Raw genomic sequence first — 19,264 nt, 5'->3', positions numbered from 1 at the left:
GCTTTGCATCCAAAACAGAAAGTTAAAAGCACAAACAGGCCCAGCGAGAGATTTCACTGAGCTATAAATGGATCCCTTCCTAGCAATAAACAAGCCGTCAGTGTTTTTTTTTTTTCCCCTTCCAGAATGAGCGATTCATGAAACGCAAACTTTTGCTGGAGCTTTAATTGCGACCGATTATTGATCACAAAGGGGGTTAACATATAGTGCTACAAGTGAAGGAGGAGCGTTTTTAATGAAGAAAAACACAAATCAATAAGGAATCAAGATGCAGTGAAACGAAACACAGCATTAGTGAAGGTCCACAGTCCTTATCGATTCAGAGTTTTACAGCAGAAACTCTGTGTATAGGTGATTGCAGAAGGAATGGAAGGAGGAGAGTGACCATGAAGAGGCTTTAAATTGAGGGATAAATTACAGGAGTGGAGGAGGTTGTTTCCTCTCTTCCCTCTTCAATGGTGTTGGCAGGATTTTAAAGGATTTTATTTTTATGGTTTGTTTTAAAATGGAGAAGGAGGAAAGGAGATGGTGGGGGGCAGTGGGTAGAAGAGGCATTTCTTTTGATTTCGAGAGAAATAGGCTAAAAGGCAAGATAAAAAGGCACTGGAGAGTCTATAACAGTTGCATTTTTTTGTGTTGTGGCACTTATGGCAGGCAGCTATTCTGAGAAATTGTAGGTGTTGATGATCTAATTTGAGGAGCTTGTATACACTTGTAAAAAAAAAAAAAAAGAAAAAAAAAAAAAAAAAAAAAAAAAAGGAACGAAACTGTGCCATTGCTCATGTTGTAATCCTCAGGGGTGCAGTTTAGTGGAGGATGAAGAGGACGAGGTAGTGTAGTTGTTTGCACTTTTAACAGCCAATATACTGATCACTTGTATAAAGCAGGACTTCATAGAAACATCTGTAGTACAGATGTATAAATTTACAGATTTTATTTACTTTTCAGGGTTCTTGATATACCACATATAGGACAATATATGATATTGATATATGGCAAGGAAACACAATACCCATATATGGCGATGCATTATACTGATATATAAAAACACATGATGCCCATATATGGTAACACACGATGGCTATATATGTCAGGAATTGACATATATCATGTATTGACATTTTATCATTATATATATATATATATATATATATATATATATATATATATATATATATATATATAAAATGTCAATACGTGATATGTCAATTCCTCAATATCTGCTATCTGTAACAGGAACCAAATTTCTTACACCTTGTTGATTAACTTTCCTTGATAGCCACATGATATTGCAAAAAAAAACCAACAAGACAATGTTTATTAGTGACGTCTAGCAATAAAAAACAAAGATTTGGAGCAATTTTTTTAATGTTTTTTAAAATTGCTTTAATGTTTTAAATGGTGCTTATTAGGGGTGTTAACGGTGCACAAAATTCACGTTTCGGTTCGTACCTCGGCTTTTAAGTCACAGTTCAGTACAATTTCGGTACGGTTATGGGGGAAGAAATGCAACCATACAATTGTTTGTCGTCTTTTATTAACTCAGTTTATTGTTAATAACATTTGTGAACATTTTAAATTTTTAAAATGATTTTTTTGAATATTACTGCTTGGTTAAATAATATATAAAATAATATTTTATAATATTTTATAATAAATGGAAACATTTTTATTAAATATTTTACATTTGTTAGACCCCATTTGGTTAATACAGATGTGTAGTGTTGTGTTAGTGTGTGTTTTACATAAATTTTTCTAAAGATATGATCTTAACTGTTCTACTTATTTCAGCAGACTTTAACAAATGTTTTCATTTCTTCCATCCTTCATGCATTTTCCCTCGATATGTGGAATTGTCAGGATTTTCTGTTTTTAAGAGAAATTCTTTAAGCTGGACATAAAACTCTAAAGAATCCGTAGCGCTAGTCACTTCCTGGATAGCGGCTAACGCTTGTGCTATAGATTCTTTATTGTTTTCATGGATGCGAAACAAATAAAACAAATCTGGTACGGAGTGTGTAGCCACAGTGTCACTGCACAAACTTAATTTTGTGTTTTTTTTTTAAGTTTATTAATAATAATAAAAATCCACACCGAGTGCGAGGTGGAGACTAAACAAACATGCGGTCCGCCACTTAATACGTCCCTGAGGGGGAATTTTAACTCTGCATATAAAAAGTATTGCATTTGGTTCCGAACTGAAAGCCCTGTACCAGAAAATTTACTGTACCGTTACATCCCTAGTACTTGTATTATACATAATTATATTATGATTTACACAGAAATCAACCATTTTCAGTTTCATATAAACCCCTCCATCAACTATTATCAATACACTTCAAGCGTCACATTCAGCCTATAATTATACACACACACACACACACACACACACACACACACACACACACACACACACACACACATAGGACACGCTTATTTTACTCTTTACTCTTGAGTTCGGAGCTCACAATAAAAACCTACACAAAAACCTCATTTGAATACCCTGTGTCCCCTGACTATTTTGCATGATGTTTTTACATCACAGTGCACAGCCCTGTAGGCCAGCGAAGGTTAAACTGTCACCTCTGTTACACTCGAGCACCAAAGATGGCCACCCAGATGCCCCTGCTGAGCTGCAGAATTGTTCCATAAACATTCTTCGCAGATGATGCGCTACTACATGTGTGGCTCATCATAGGTCATAACTCATCATTGCCCCATTTGTGCTGCTGGAGAAGCTCTGAAGGTTAGATATTCACAACAACCGCATTGTCTTGGGATTTGGAGAATTTTCCTTGTTACTGTAGACAACGGGCTCAGATCGTAAGAAGTATGGCGTGCTTTGAAGGACATGTTTCTGCCAAGCTCCACACATGTTAGCGATTAGAGGAATAATGAATGGACCTGGAGGGCTGGACGTGGAAAAGTCCGCTATGGAAGGAAAGCCTTTCTAGTTGAAATACGTCGATGGAAGAATAATTGGGGTGAAGCCGCCTGCAAGCAACGAGTGTCGGATCAATAGAAATGAAAGGGCAGGAGAAGGATAATAAGGCTGCCATCTTGAACAAATATTTGCGAGGGAATAAAGAACAGGAACCGAAGTTTCTACGTCAATGGTTTACGAGTCCAATCGATACAAGGTAATAGCTTAGACATTCCTACAGGTATTATAACCATCACGTACAGTGCACAATACTGAAGCCTCTTGGGCAGTCACAAATAAAAGGGCCAGTCAAGTAGAGAACATTCAATCAGGACCATGCAGCAGACGTAGATGAAAAGACCAAATGTCCAAAGCCCTTCACTGTGACCACCGCTGACTCATGACCCTTTTACAGGGCATGCCAGATGCTTGTTTGAGCTTTTCAGTTAGATTTTATGTGGATAATGGTAGTGCCCACACCAATAACATTTGGAGATTGGCACTAAAGAATATCTAACAGGCAGCAGGACACGAGGACTTACGGGAGGAGGTGGTGTTATTTGATGAGTCAGCAAATGTGTTAAGAAAAACCCATGACGTATAGATATTGTTTTTCAAAGTCTGGACTCCATCTTACATATCAACCGCTGACTCTTATAATGGAAATGTGTGATGTATTTTATACACTTTCTTGGCCGCAAGCTTTAGACTCATAAAGACTGCACTGTCATTGATTATTCACAGTTCGATGCAAAGCATTCTTTATGCTGGAAAACAAACTTTTGGACTGTGCAATGCAATGTCTTTTTTTTAGAGCAAGATATGAAATAGTTAAAAAAGATATTCCAAATGTTTGTTGTCTCAAAAAGCAAATAACAGCTATGTTTTTCTCACCACAGCAATCAATCAATCTATATATTTATTGGAAACACAAGACATAGTGGCTGTTTATGTGTATATTAGATATTATTTGTCTAGTCTATTGTGGACCCCTGACCATAAGTTCAGTATGTGCTTTTTGAACATCCAATTCCACATTTAGTTCCCATTTCCTATTATAATAAACTTCACTCTTCTGGAAAGATGTTCCACTAGATTTGTGGAGATTTGTGCTTATTCAGCTTCAAGAACATTCATGATGGTCAGGTACTCATGTAAGGTGAGGAGGACTGGGGCGCATTCTGCGTTCCGATTATCCCCAAGATGTTCAATAGCTTTAATACAGTTCTATGTTTCTTTGTATAACATGTACTTTTCTCTCTGATTTCTATTTCTGCCATTTCCCCACACAATTTTATGATAATATCTAGAAGAGGTCCGATGTGGATAGGTAGGTTGGATCATACTTGCTGATAAACCAATTAACCAAAAATGGGTCCCGGATAAAAAACCTAACGAACATAACACTCCATGTAAAATAGCGCTGAATTTTTTTTTTTACAAAAATAAAAATACAGTACTGCATCATGAAAATGTAATATATAATTTTTTTTTTTATTATGTTAATAAATATTGAGAAAAATCAATGACATGCATTCAAACTGAAAAAACACTAATTAAATTAGAACATTCTAAAATTAATAAAAAAAAATTAATCTTTTAATAAACGGCACAAGGTGTCAGTGATTCGCCTCTAGAGGCCGCTTTCGTACTGAATAACGCAACCCGGAAAAACTATTGGTGTTAACTTTTTTGACGATAGTTCCAGCAATCAAATTTCAGTGCCAATTAATCGAAAACATCATGCGAAGGCCTATCATATAAAGAAGGTGTAAAGTTTTTCTTTTTGCAAATATGTGTCACAACACACGAGCGCCAAGCATCACCACAGTAACAAACCTGAATTTAATTATGTAGTGCTAATGCAAGTTAATATGATGCTCAGTCTAGTACTTTGCACTGTTTAATGAAGGAAAGTAAAGAATAAAATATCCGCGTATTCCATACGCGACTTGAGGCGGGTGGCACTTGGGGTGAAGTAAAAACCGTTGCATAGATGTTAAAATGCATGTTTTTTGCCATGTCTGCATGCTTACATAGGGACTTATAATAAGAAATATATGTATATTAAAAACATGTATTATTTACATATATGGCATGTGTACAAGCACTGAGTGTAGGAGGTTATTGTGCTTCTCTGGGGCTAATAGTTATGTCACCATGCAAAATAATGAAAAAAGAGACTCTTTAACAGATTAGAAAAATAAGAAAAGAATGAATAATAGAAAAAAACCCACAGTTATACCCGCAAGGAAAAATAACCTATCCTCTTGTTATTGTTCCCATCAGCTGACTGAAGCCGATTTGCGTAGGGCTCTAACCTGAGGTACACTTTTAACAAGATTGTCTCTCATACATCTTCTAAAAGCACCTGTGGGAGGTCGGAGGAAAGAAAGTACAATCTGGGTAGAATTATGATCAAATAAGCAACTGTTTTTGCACAACAGAGTATATGATGAAAGCTGATCAGACTTATGCCTCCCCCAGAACACCTATTTCGCTCAGTCGTACGCTTGTACACCGAGACCCAGAATGATCTAAATGCTAATGAAAAAAGACTAATTAAGAAAATCTCATTGTCTGGACAGTTTTGTTTTGTTGCCAGTTTGCTCACTATGGTACCTTGATTTCCTCACTTTTGCACTGGCTAATGCCACAAAATCTGTGCCCTTATAATTTTTTTTCTAGTGTAATTGGAGAATAAGTGGCAATCCATGCTCATTATAGAGTGGGCTGGCCAAATCCTGTCAGTGTAAAAATGTCCTCCTCTGGGGGACGATTTGTTTTCTCTGTTAGCCATGTACTCATTAATCAGAATGAGAACTCCTCATGCTCATGATACTTAAGAAACCATCAAGTGTGGGATGGTGAGAATGCAGAGGTGACGGCTGTATCAGTAGGTGCTAGTTAGTTAGACTGTTATATAAAGCGGGTGCCTCATTGCGTAGGCATTCTGACTGATGTCACTGGAGGTGAATTCCAGGAAACAAAGACAAAATTGTTTGCCGTGACACCTCCACTCAGTGCCTTGTCTGGCTTTAGACACTGTGCCCAATGTAGCATCCTGGTCATGAATGCAGCTAGAAGGTTTGTGATGTGTGGAATGTGTTTTGTGAGTCCTGGGTTCCTTTTCTGCTTACCACATAAACAGTGTGTGTGCTTATTTGAATAAATATCAGTTCTCAATAGAAAGTTATCAGTTCTCCTCTGAGCTCTTTCATGAACCAGGCTTTTATGCTTTCATTGGATGTTTTTAGTTTTTCGCACCATTCTGTGCAACGCCTGCGTGAAAAAACCTGGAATACTCACAAAGCCTTAGTATATAGTAAATATATATATATATATATATATATATATATATATATATATATATATATATATATATATATATATATATATATATATAATCATGTTTTTCTCGTCTGCTAAACGATATATACACTGGTTCTAAGTAGAATAATTGAAATCTAAATTGTAGTGCACACATTAAATATTTTTGATTTAAATTAATAAAAAATTAAGAATGTAGAAAAAAGAAATAATAGAAGCTCTACTGGTATTGTGGTGCACTACAAAAAAAAGTATAGCTTAGTAAGTAAAAGTATCATGAGCAGGGCCGTTCCTAGCCTTTTTTATTCCTATTGTAGCTCCGCCCTCCACCCCCTCCGCATACAGCTCATTCGGAACTGTTTAACAATCATTGCCAAACACTCAAGTATGTAAACATATACTGTATATTAAACTTGAGGGCGAGGGTGGCGGCGCAGGGGGGAGCTCACTGGCGCCCCCAGCTGGTTGCGACAACCTAGTTTGCATATACTTAGAAATGGTTTTGATCTTGAGTATCAGCAAATGTATTTATTAGATTGTTCATAAGATAATTAATCTTTTTTAAATAATCTTATTTCTAAATGATTCTACAAGTTTGTAAGTGTGACATGGACTTATTAGTATAATTTTTATTATTAAAAGTTTGATATCTTTTTGTGTGGCCTCCAGTAATCTCAGTCCTGATGAATGCTTAAGAGCCAATAAAACACGTGGCCACAAAAGAGCCGACTTTTGCATAAAGCCGCGTTTTAAAAACAAAGCATTGTTTGTCTATGCAGAATGAACTCCTGCTTCCCCCCTTCTTGTTTTTCAGACAGCTCTGATTCACTGGCCTGTGTTCGCTTTTCTAAAACCGAGTGCTGTGTGTTTTTGTTTGCGCTTTTGAAAGACCCTCGCTCGATCACATAGTCCAGTGTTGCCACCGTCCTCTTGGCCCAGCAGGCTGACTGGTGCACTGTGCCGTCGGCACCGCCGCTGGCATCGAGGCACCGCGGTTCGACTGGAAGAGCCTCCGGTGCCTGCCAGCTTTGTGTGGCCAGAATCAGTCCATTCACAGCACATCCAAAACAGTAGCAAGGCCTTTTGAAAGGGTGCAGTTGGGTGTAATGAGCGAATCACGCAGCTGGTTCTCTGTGGGCCGTCTCGACCATGCTGGGGTGATAAACTGGCACCCGTTGAACTTTATGCATGGCTGGAGAATATTTGGTGCGCTTTTACACTATGTGTTATAGCTTGCATGTACATAAAGTATGCATGGTTCATATTTCAAATTCTAGTACCACCCTGTATAGCGACTTTTAGGCTTACCCAATAAAACGAATAACATCACAGAGACTGGTTTGGTTTTTGTTTTTTTAACTGATGCAAGACAAATATAATAAGATTTTGTAAGCGATGGGGAAAATACAACTTGTTTTGAGCTGATTTTTTACTATTTACGAGTCAAAGACATGTTTTTCAGTTTGTGCTCAAAGGCTTGAGAGAAGTATTAATGTAATTAAAATATTACAGGGTTTCATTTCAGTCTTGACTCTCCGATATGTCTCGTGGGTGCATCTCTATCTCTCTTTCTCTCTCTCTCTCTCTCTCTCTCTCTCTCTCTCTCTCTCTCTCTCTCTCTCTCTCACTCACACACACATGCAATTACATTAATTCATGATTTATTATAGAAATTACATTGATCACATCGTGTCCCTATTACTGAATCCTGTGTGTGTGTGTGTGTGTGTGTGTTTAGAGGATTTTTTTATTGGTTCATATGTCTAAGAAAGTAAGACCGAAGCATTCCTTGCTTATGTCGTGTGTGTGTGTGTGTGTGTGGGGGGGGGGGGGGGGGCACATTTGTTCATGTGTGTATCATTGACCAGCCTTTTGTTGCCACTGGAGGTGTTCTTATGGATGTGTCTAATTGATATAATCTGCATGTTGTGTGTGTGTGTGTGTGTGTGTGTGTGTGTGTGTGTGTGTGTGTAACAGCAATAGGAGTGTTTAATAATTAACTTTTCTTTTCAGCTGAATAACTACATTGTATCTGTCACAGGACATTGTATGTTTCTCACAAGAATGATGTCTTTACAGCACTGAAGCTCCATACGGGCTGCTTGTGTTTGTCACATCTGATACTTTCCCAGTGTCATGGAAACATAAAACATCGAGCTGTTTATTTTTCAACAACGGCTAAGAGGAAATATAGATGGATATTTTAGCTTTTCATTTTATGCCATAAATGCCCTGTTGTCTTTAAAAAGCTGGACATCTGAGTATCTGGAAGGGACACTGTGGCAGCAAACTGCTGGTAGAGGTCAAAGGAAAGCTCATTAGTGACTCTCAGAGTTATTAGATAAAGTGCAGATTTCTCATGAAAGGAATTAAAAGGCAGCAATACACGAACATGGGCTCATAGGTTGAGATTCTGTGTTGGGTGAATGGATGAATGAATGAATGGATAAATGGATAGACAAGAAGAAAATTGATTGGTTAATCCATGGACGGATGGATGGATGGATGGATGGATGGGTGGATCTATGAACAGATAAATGGAGGGATGATCAGTGGATTGTTCAATAGATATAAAATGGACCCACATATCAATAGTCAGTTGAATAGATGAGTAGATAAATACAGAAATGGACAGATGCATGGATGGTAGAACATATAAAAGGATGGATGGATGGATGCCTATAAAATCAAACTGATGAATAGATAAATGGATGGATATATCTGGTTTCTGAGGCTGGTAATTCTAATAAACTTATCCTCTGCAGCAGAGGTAGCTCTTGGTCCCTTTTTTTTTTAACTGAGTGTTTCTTGCCAAAATATGGATTTGTACAATAGTTGTAGTATAGGTATAATAATAATATGGCTATTGACTTTGTACTTTTTCTTATACTCTGCATAAGACAAGTGATGGTCTAAAGCCCATTAAAAAGGTGAGAATCGTCGTAAATTAACTCCTGACAAGGCACAGCTGTGAATTAAAACTATTTTAGTTTGAGATCTGATGAGAGAATGCATTCGATTGTGAAGCTGTCATCAATTCAGGCCACCATTGTAAATAAGAACCTGTTCTTAATGACTTGAATGTAAAAAATAAAGCTTAAACAAAATACTAAATGTAGCTACTTTCGACAATCTAAAATATAAAACATTCTGGGTTTATTTTCTAACGATGCTGACGTGCAGCTACTTGCAGAGCTGTTTATTGCATGGTTTATTTTTAACCTGGCAACAAAACATCTCCAGAGTGTTATAACAGTTTCCTTTTCTTTCCAAAATGTGATTTCTGATGTTCTGCTGCATGTTGTACGCAGGTGTGTAGAGAGGGGTGTGATATATCAACACCCCTTATCTAACACGCCATCCAAATTGGTGCTTCATCTTACATTTTCGCAGGAACACAGAGAACAAGATCTTCAGCTACCAAGGACTCATGCGGAGATTTACGTTTCTCTTTTTCAAAGGTTTCGTTTTTCGTGGCATTTTCGTGGCGCTATGATCGTGAAGATTGAATGTTATAGCCAGCAGCATAAACGTTCATTATTTGCTTTTAAACAAGTCCTTGGTGTCCAGCGAATTTTTAGAACATTTAGCAAACTGGTCATTAACTGTCCTGATCCACCTGCAGTGAAATACTCAGAGTGAGCGTAGGGAGGGAATTCTGCCCCAGTGAGCCTTCTGTTGACATCAAGGACGACAATTGCAAATAATCTTGAAAGGTGGCCAGATCAACAGAAAATCAATGTTTACACCTAATGGCCCACCATTTTGGTGCAATAGGATCCGGCTCTTCAGGAAAGTGTGGCTGTTGGGATTTATGCCCTATTAAGCTACAAAAGCATTTAACATCTTGGTGATGTCTGCCTGGTGCACGCACACACACACACACACACACACACGCACACACGCACTCACACACACCCCAATTAATTCATTTTAATACATTTTCAATTATATAGAGCTTTTAACAGTGGACACTGTTTTATAGAAGCTTTACAGCGATAAAACGGTTATAAAAGTATTTATAAGTTTGTTCCTTATAATTATAAATTTATCCCAAATGATCGCGACAGTGGCAACTATAGCAAGGAAAAACTCCCTGATTTGGCATGAGGAAGAAACCTTTTAGAGGAACCAGACTCAAACCTGAGTGAACGCGTGAGAGTGGGTGGACGTCAGCATCCAGATATCCCAGTTCATTAAGCCACTTTATCCATGATTCATCCAGATCTGCTCCTGGTGGTTCAATCCCACAGATGAGCTCCTGTAGATCAAACTACTGAAGTAGTTCATGCAATTAATGCTTGAAGGGTCAGGACTGCTTTAGTATCAAAAGGGGGAACCAACACAATATTAGGCAGGTGGTCATAATGTTTTGCCTGATCGGTGAACCACGTATAGGTGTGGGAGGAGGATGGATTAGGCACCTTCCTACTGGGCTCCTTTCACGATCAGCCACTTTCACAGTTACACATGTGGGTGCCATGGTTGCAGCATGAAGGTGTGTCACACCACCATGGAGCACATTATGCTTGTAAGAGCAAACAATGGCCTGGGTGAGAAATCTGCTTGTCCTAGGTGTAAGGCTTGACTTAACAAGTGTTCTCAGCCTATACTTGAAGCCTAGAGTCCCAAACACTATTCGAAAGTTCCATAACTGTAGGGATATGTAAGCGAAACCTGCTTTTGTCCTCATTATTTAAGGTACTAACAAATAGCCTGCACCTTTTAATTGAAGTAGGCATAGGGGATCATGATTTCGCTCGGATACTGTGGCATACCATTATACTTCAATAGTAGTATTTTGTAGTCAGTGCAAGATTTAATTGGGAGCCAGTATAGACTGATTAAACCCGTTTCAAAGGTGCTCAGTGGGGTTCAGTTTGGGATGTTACGCAGGACCCTTGATTTCTTTCTTTCTAAACCTGGCGAAACGTATTCACATACGTTTTCACCTTCCTACTGGGCTCCTTTCACGATCAGCCACTTTCACAGTTACACATGTGGGTGCTATGGTTGCAGCATGAAGGTGTGTCACACCACCATAGAGCACATTATGCTTGTATGAGCAAACAATGGCCTGGGTGAGAAATCTGCTTGTCCTAGATGAAAGGGCTACTGAATATTTTACCTGTGTGGTGATTGGTTTGTTTCTGTTATTATAATACAAACATATTAACCAATTGCTAACACGTTCTCTGTGTTTTAATACGAAGTTGCCTATAGATAACAAGCCCAGTGTTTATTGTTCTGAGAGACTGACTAAAATATTAGACCTCAGAGCTAATGTTAAGCTTTTAAGAAATTAACCCCTTAACCCTTGGGTACTTCTCAAGAGACTTTGGAGAAAGGCATCTGGCTAATGAATAGCTGGATGGGATCTCAGGCAGCTAAAAGCACAGAATACATCAGTATTTTTTCTTCTGATTATCACATTTCAATGTGATGTAGTATAAATTAAGAGGATATTATTCCTGCACGTTTCCTGATCTGTTTCTTTATACTGTAGATTCATATTAGTGTGCAACATGTTAGAAAGAGAAATGGACAGAAGAGTAAAGAAGCAGGATGCATAAAAAAAACAACAAAGGCAATCCATAATTAAAGATGGGGGGGGAAAAACAGATCAATAACCAGGACCTGCTAGACACAGAATTAGTAACTCTGGCTTTCAGGAATCACAGCCGAGGCCTGAAGACATGATAAGACTTCGTAAAGGAACAAAGAAGCAACATTAACTGATCAAGGAGCTAACACAGAACAGGCTGACACAAACAAGAAACACACCAATGAAACAAGACAGAAACAGAAAAAGAGTCCAAACACAATGACATAATAGTGCACAGAGGAAGTCAAGTCGTTTACTTCTATTGGGATTTTCACAACAGACATTGTCTCAAAGCAGCTTTACAGAATTTAACAGTTAAGGTGAACGATGTGTATTTATCCCTGAATGAGCAGCCATGGTGACTGTGGCAAGGAAAAGGTTCATTAAGTGTCCAGGTTAATTTAGTGTCCATCAGTGGACAGTTTAAACCACTGTATGGACATTTGGTGTCTCCTGGATGATGATGGTTCCCTTTTGAATCAAGGTTTCTTTCTCATACCATCTAAGAAAGTTTTTCTTCACTCTCTATAGGGATTCACAGTGGTGGACAGTAACAAAGTAAATGTAATTTATTACTGTACTTAAGTCGTTTTTTTCAGGTATCTGTACTTTACTTAAGTATTGCCGTTTAAGGAGACTTTTACTTCCACTTCTCTACATTTCATAGTCTGTTTACTCAACTACATTTTGCGGAATCAATCTTTACTTTTTTCTTTGTGAGTGAATAAAAACTTCACCAATCACGGCTGAGCGTGCGTTCTGTGTTGAAATTGTTTTGATTGCCGCTTGACAGTGGCGGATTTAGGCAATTATTTTATTTTTTTTATTTTTTTTACACAAGGGCATCGATTAATATATCATATCACATATCATTGGGTGACGTCACCTCAGCCTCCAGGGTTACCAGTGGGAGAAGTGACAAGACCTGGAGTGATGTCACATCAGTAAGGAGAGCTGAATCCAAATTAAAATTATGGATGACAAAAAAAAAAAAAAACGGTCTAAACACAGGAGTCCAATATAAAAAAAAAATAGGAAAGAAGTATGGGGGAAACGTGCAAAAGATAAAGGTGTGTATGCAGCTCTATCGCTCATCTCGTTATGAGGGAAGTATAATGCATCTAATGAAATAGACTTTATATCATTTAGGTCTATTGCTTGTGCTTTTACGCATAGAGCATCAATATTTTTTCAGGTTGCATAACATTATAAATTATAGTATGTAGTTTATCATAATGTGTGTAGCAACAAAACAATTACAGCCTCACTAGTGTAGTTGGATTGTAGTTAAAAATAGCATTTATTGATTTAATTACCTTTAATTGAGGTGTCATAAAGGTTTTCTGTGATTGTGCTGAAAAGGTCCTGAGCTGAGGTCAGTGAGGAGAATCTCCAGTGTAATGGCTTATTTAAAGGAATGTATTATGAGGATACAGATGTTGTATGTATCGTATGGCTACAATTAGCCAATAAGTTGTTTGGTTCTGAGAGTTTGATAAACTGTGCACCTATTTAATTGTGCAATAAATGATTTTAGGGGGATATTTATACATGAAATGAAGCTCTCAGAAATGTCTCCTAATTTGTGGACTGCTCTGAGAATATTTCTTACTCATCCAGTGATGGAAGCTGAAGCAGAGAGGAGCTTTTCAGAGCTGAAACTAATCAATGGGGGAGACTTTATCAATGGGCGCCATTCAAGCGAGAACCACCGTTGCCGTTCAGCGTCAGTTCAACAGCAAGCGGGAGATTTTAAGAGGAATAAATGAAAAGGTTTAAAACGGTTTTGGGCTCATATAATTAATTAAATTAAATATCGAACAGACTCATTATTGTTAAGAGTAACATTCGAGTCTTTTCACATAAACTGAGTTGATTAAGTAAAGAGTCTTGTGATAAAAAAGATAATTTATAGCCATAATAAATCATAGTACTTTGGAGTACATTTAAAGGCAAATACTTTTGTACTTTTACAAGTAAGTTTAAAGGGACACGCTCACTTTTACTGGAGTACTAATTTACCGAGCGTATCTCTACTTTTACTCAACTACATGCTTTGTGTGCTTCGCCCACCACATTCATTTAAGGTGCAAAAATGTATATCAGTAATCTAGTTAAATCTGTAAAGACGTTTCGGGGCAATGTCCGTTGTTTATAGTGCTATTCAATTCAAATGGAATCAAATGAATACTATTAGATCTTCATTTCTTTTATTTTACATTTACCGTAGAGCATTTGGCAGACGCACTTATCCAGAGCGACTAACAATTATCTCAATTATACAACTGAGCGGGTTGAGGGTTAAGGGTCTTGCTCGAGGGCCCAGCATTGGTAGCATAGTGGTGGTGGGATTTGAACTGACAGCATTCTGATCCGAAGTCCAACATCTTAACCACTGAACTACTCCTATTTTAAAATTCTCTCTGTCTACATTGCATTTTTCCAGAAATTGCTCATCTACACCGAAACGTCTGAAAACGCATAAATTGCTATACTACTTATGCTTTGTTGCTGTGAGTAAGCCCAAAAGATAAAGTTATTCGTTCAATGGGTCACATGACAAAATATATCCATAGCAGAACGTGTTTAAATGAACAGGCCGCCGTTTAAAATGACAAAAGCCCCCATTACGCCTAAGCTGGCAATTGAAGAGAGTGTTGTACACTTGTTGTAATGCGTGCTCTGGATTTTATTGCCTCTATCCCAGGACCTGCATACGAGGTTTGACTATTTCATTTCAATGAGTATTGATTAGAGGACTGGAGGCAGAATACGAATTCAACAAGAGAATACAAAAAGTCATGCTTAGCGAAACCCCCGGGTTCACAGTCAGGAATGATCCTCACACAAAGTGTACTTATACACCTGCTGTTATTGCAGAGTGTAAAAGCAGCCTTTAGCATTTGTTTTCTTTTGTTGGGTGAAGAGCCTAAAGGTATTAAACATTGTAGCAACATTGCTGGAAGAAAATGGACGACGCATTCAACAGCTAGTAATGCTGACGTAGTGTTATTTCAGGATGTGTTCTCTCCCCTGAAGGCTCCCCTGAAGACTGCGTAGATAAAATCTCTACTCTGCAGCTGGGATTCAGGTTTAAATGTCATCTGTGCGTGTGGAAAAAAACATTGCACTCTTATGCAAGAAACGAGGGTCTTGCTATTCCAATCACCATCATACATTTATTTATATAGAATAAGCACAAAATTACTTGAAATAGTAAAAAGAAAAATGTGTGCTTTACACACATGGCTAAATAAATTTGTTATTTAGATAGCAGTTATGTATATAGCTAGACAAACCAATTTCAAAAATTGTATCTACCTATCTACATACATTATATGCACAAAGGTTTGTGGACACCTGACCCTAACATTCGTATGTCTTGTTTTGAACATCCCAGTCCACATTTGATTTTATATTTTGGGATTTGGGGCGTGATTGTGGATATTTGTGCTTATTTAGCCACAATGAGGTTAGTAAAGTTAGGTACTGATGTAGGTGTAGGTAAGGTGAGGAAGAATGGGTGTGTGGAGGCTCAAGATCTTCCACTCCAACTCAAGTTAACCATATCTTGTATCTGTGAAAGCAAAGACCTGGGAAGTATAACAGCTTTTCTCCGTATAATGCAGCTGTGACGATGATCATTATTGCACCATTTGCTAAAAATGTACTTGTAAAAGCTGTGACTGAAAATGTTGCACATCTGAAACACAAAAGGTTTTAATGTTGTTCAGTTGAATCCACCAGTCCAATGTTTTTGCACCACGAACCAGTTTCATAAGACAATTTTTCCGTGGACTGGTGGGTAAGGGTGGGAGTTGTGCGCATAACTGAACGCAATAATGTACATAATATGTAACTAATATACATTTGATATGATTGAATTATTACAAATGTCATAGAAATGTATTGTACCTCATCATAATGTAGAATCGGTGGGGGTTTCATTCATCAATGAGTAGAAAAAATTGTAATTTGAAACAAGTACTGGAAATTGGGTCGAAAAGTGGTCATTTTTCTAAATAAAATAGCTTGCAGACTTAAGACAATAAAATAAAAAAAATTAAATCAAAATCAAAATTGTATTCTTTCTGTGTGGCCTGGTGGTCAGGGACCCCTGGTATAACCGGTGAAGTGAATTCGTTTCATTTGAACAAAGATAAGCCATTGTATCCCAGAATACATCTTTTTGTTCTCGCCTTGAAAACTCGTTGCGCATTGTGTCTTTTTGACAGATTATATGAAATGAAAAACAATGGCAGAAAAAAAATCGGTGCTCCTGAACAAATTCTATGGTCATTAACTGCTTCTGCCCTGTCAGCTTATGTAGAGCGTCAGCCATACAAGGTTTTTTCTATGTAACACATTTTGGCCAGTCAGAATGTACTGATGTAACAAATTATGATTCAAGTAAATTGAGACCAATAATTAGTGACTAATATTTGATATGTAGATTGATTTCTTCTCGCTAAACCGTTTCTCGAGTGCGTTCTCTCTCAGCACCGCTGCTGATACGTGAATATGACTCATCACAACACTACAGAGAGCGAGGCGTGTCCTCAGAGAGTTGCATAGAATACAGATTTACATGGCAGAGGTAGAGCTGTAACTTCCTGGAGATGTAACAGGAAAAGAACGACTGGTTTTATTTTGTATTTTTTTTCTTTGCAGTAGAAAGGCCTATTTGTGGATGGACCATGCGTTAGATTTCGAAAAGGCACTTAAGTAAATTGATGATTTTCTGTCTGTGTGAACCAAACAAATCAAAGCGAACCATTTGTACCATATTGAATTGCATAGGATTATATTTTTCAGTGCATCATACTGCATTTAATTTGCATTGTGTATTTGAATTCGAATCGAAATCAGATCGCACTGCATGGCAACAGCGGTGAATCGTATTCGAATCAGGTTCAGGCAGCACCAGAAAAGCTATTTTTAGATGAGTTGATGTACTGATATACTGTACTTCTCTATCCCTGTTGTTTTGATGACCGTGAAACCTCTGGAGATTCTCAGCGGATAATTAAAAACAGCTGTAAGTGCAGAAACCGGGAAACGCCTCCTATCTGTGAGCGCTGGCATTGGCTCTTATGGTGCAGTGTGACATTTGATTGGTAGTAGCTGGAGGATGATTGTAGGTCACTGGTTTCTATTAAGCAAAAAGCTTTGTTGTGTTTGCAACGCATTTGAATGTTTACACCAAGATAAGCATCATTGAGCTCGCTTCGTAATATCCTACGGCTTGAGCCAAAACAACTCCCTATAGAGCACACTCCCTGCTTTTTAAGCGTTCAGTTCACTGTAGTGTTATGTATAGCTGTGTGTTCTTCTGTGTTAAAGGTGTAGTTTAAACACCCAGTGTTTTTTTTTCTTAGTTATTGTTTCTTATCCTTTTTCCCTCATTAAACTGACGTAGATAATCTGAGAAAATTATATTAGTGTGCGGTAAACCTCATTTATTCTTGATTAGCCTGAGGGGGTTTTCCACTCAAAATTTGCGTTATTGTCCCGAACGCTACCACTAGTAGGGCTAGAAGTAGCTTTCGATTATTTTAGTAATCGAGTATTCTAGCGATCAATCCCACTGAATAATCGAGTAATCGGATAAGAAGTGCTTTATCTTTATTAATGAGCAATACTAAATACACGAGAGAAATAAGATGGGTTTTTAAAAAGAACAAGTAACGTCTCCTTTTTCGAAAAATGTACATTTTATTGCTGAAATTGCACACGAGTGTCTGTGAAAACTAAACCCATTCAGTGCAATTAATTGCCGTATTACATCAAATGCAGATAAAAATATATAAATAAAAAACTAACAATATTTTTTGCCTGCGTCCTATGGAAGGCCGTTTCCGCCACTTTAAAAAAAGTTTGCCTAATTTCGAGTTTTAGATTAAAGTTTTTTCTCGCATTTCCCAGTCTCTTTTTTTCTCACAAATTCGACTTTATTTCTTGTAATTCTGACTTCTCCCAGTTCTGACTTAATTCCTGACAATTCCGACTTTTTTTCTCGCAAAACTGGTGTATGAACAAAGCTCCTCTGCTTCATCTGTCTTGTTCCATCTTCTCCAGAGTTGAGAGTTTTCTCCAGGGATCGTAGACTTAATACCATGTGATTTTATTGATTGTAGCCCATTTCATTTTCAATATGTAAAACTTTCTGGCACTACAGAGGAGGAATAAAAAAAAAAAATACGGTCAGAATTACAAGGAAAAAAAAATTGGAATTGCCAGAAAATGTCCAAAGTGAAAATTTCCAGACATAAAGTTGGAATTGTGAGGAAAAATGAATTAGACAAACCAATTATTTGCCAGAAACAGGCTTCCATATGAATCTTCTCCTCGCCCCTCGCTGTTTTCTTTCAGTTCCTTCATTTTTTCATTCTGCAGGGTCTTCTGCGTTTACCTGTCCAGAGCGCTCCAAAATTTAGCGGATGGTACGTCGATAATAATGGTCCGTGGGGAAACGCAGTGCTCCGTGTGTAGTTAAATGGACTAATAATTTGCCTCGATGGTTTTTTTTTTTTGTATTTGAATGACGAGTTACTTGAGAAATTGTTTCAGCCGAGTCCCCAATGCATTGAACTTTGCTACGGCAGCACATTCACTAAAATTGGAATGATACAGAGAAGATTAGCATGACCCCTGTGCAAGGATGACACGCAAAATCGTGAACTTTGACACAGGCCATGCAGGCACGTGGACATTCTATTGTGGTCAGCAATGCAGCAACACCTCCTCCATCTCTTTAACCACCCTCCTTTGTATTCAATCCGCCCATGGGTTATGAGATGGAGCTGTTAATGCAGAATGTAGAGATGCACTTTTTTCTAGACAATACAATAAAAGCCTTTGATCAAGACAGGCCAGAAATACAGAGTGACCCTGTAGACATGCATGGCTGCCAACCTTTGCACGAGTGTGTGTGTGTGTGTGTGTGTGTGTGTGTGTGTGTGTGTGTGTGTGTGTGTGTGTGTGTGTGTGTGTGTGTGTGTGTAAGGGTGTCGACATGAAACAGGAAGATGTGGGGGAGGGTCAGTGACCAGCGTCACAGCCCTGGGTTGCCTTGGAGATAGCAGAATATGAATGACATCCCGAAGAGATCAAACATTGTTTTCCCCAATGCTCTCAGAGTCTCTCTTCTCCCTCTAATGCTGCTTCATGCCACCACTGTACAATTTATGAAGGAATCTAATCAAGGCAAGTATATAAAAAAAAAATCCAGGTTGCCCAGTGTCCCATCTGCACTCCAACAAATACACCAGCACAAAGGAACAAAACGACAGACAGATACGCCATTAATCTAAAAAATGATTCTACCAGCCTTTCTCGGCGCATCAAAGAAAATAAATCTGTCACTCGTTTGTGAGACTCTATCCCTCTATTCCTCTGTCCCCCTC

At 38.0% G+C, this 19,264-nt stretch overlaps 1 protein-coding gene across 3 annotated transcripts in view; it reads left to right on the top strand.

The window, feature by feature from the left end:
- Nucleotides 1–19,264, top strand: part of wasf1 (WASP family member 1) — a 93,082-nt gene that overhangs the window by 13,663 nt on the left and 60,155 nt on the right. The gene's annotated exons all lie outside the window — the stretch shown is intronic.

The sequence above is a fragment of the Silurus aristotelis genome, assembly GCF_946808225.1.
Source record: "Silurus aristotelis genome assembly, chromosome: 29".
NCBI lineage: Eukaryota > Metazoa > Chordata > Actinopteri > Siluriformes > Siluridae > Silurus > Silurus aristotelis.
Note: the sequence above shows the minus strand (reverse complement) of the source record. Positions and strands in the feature narration are given on the sequence as shown.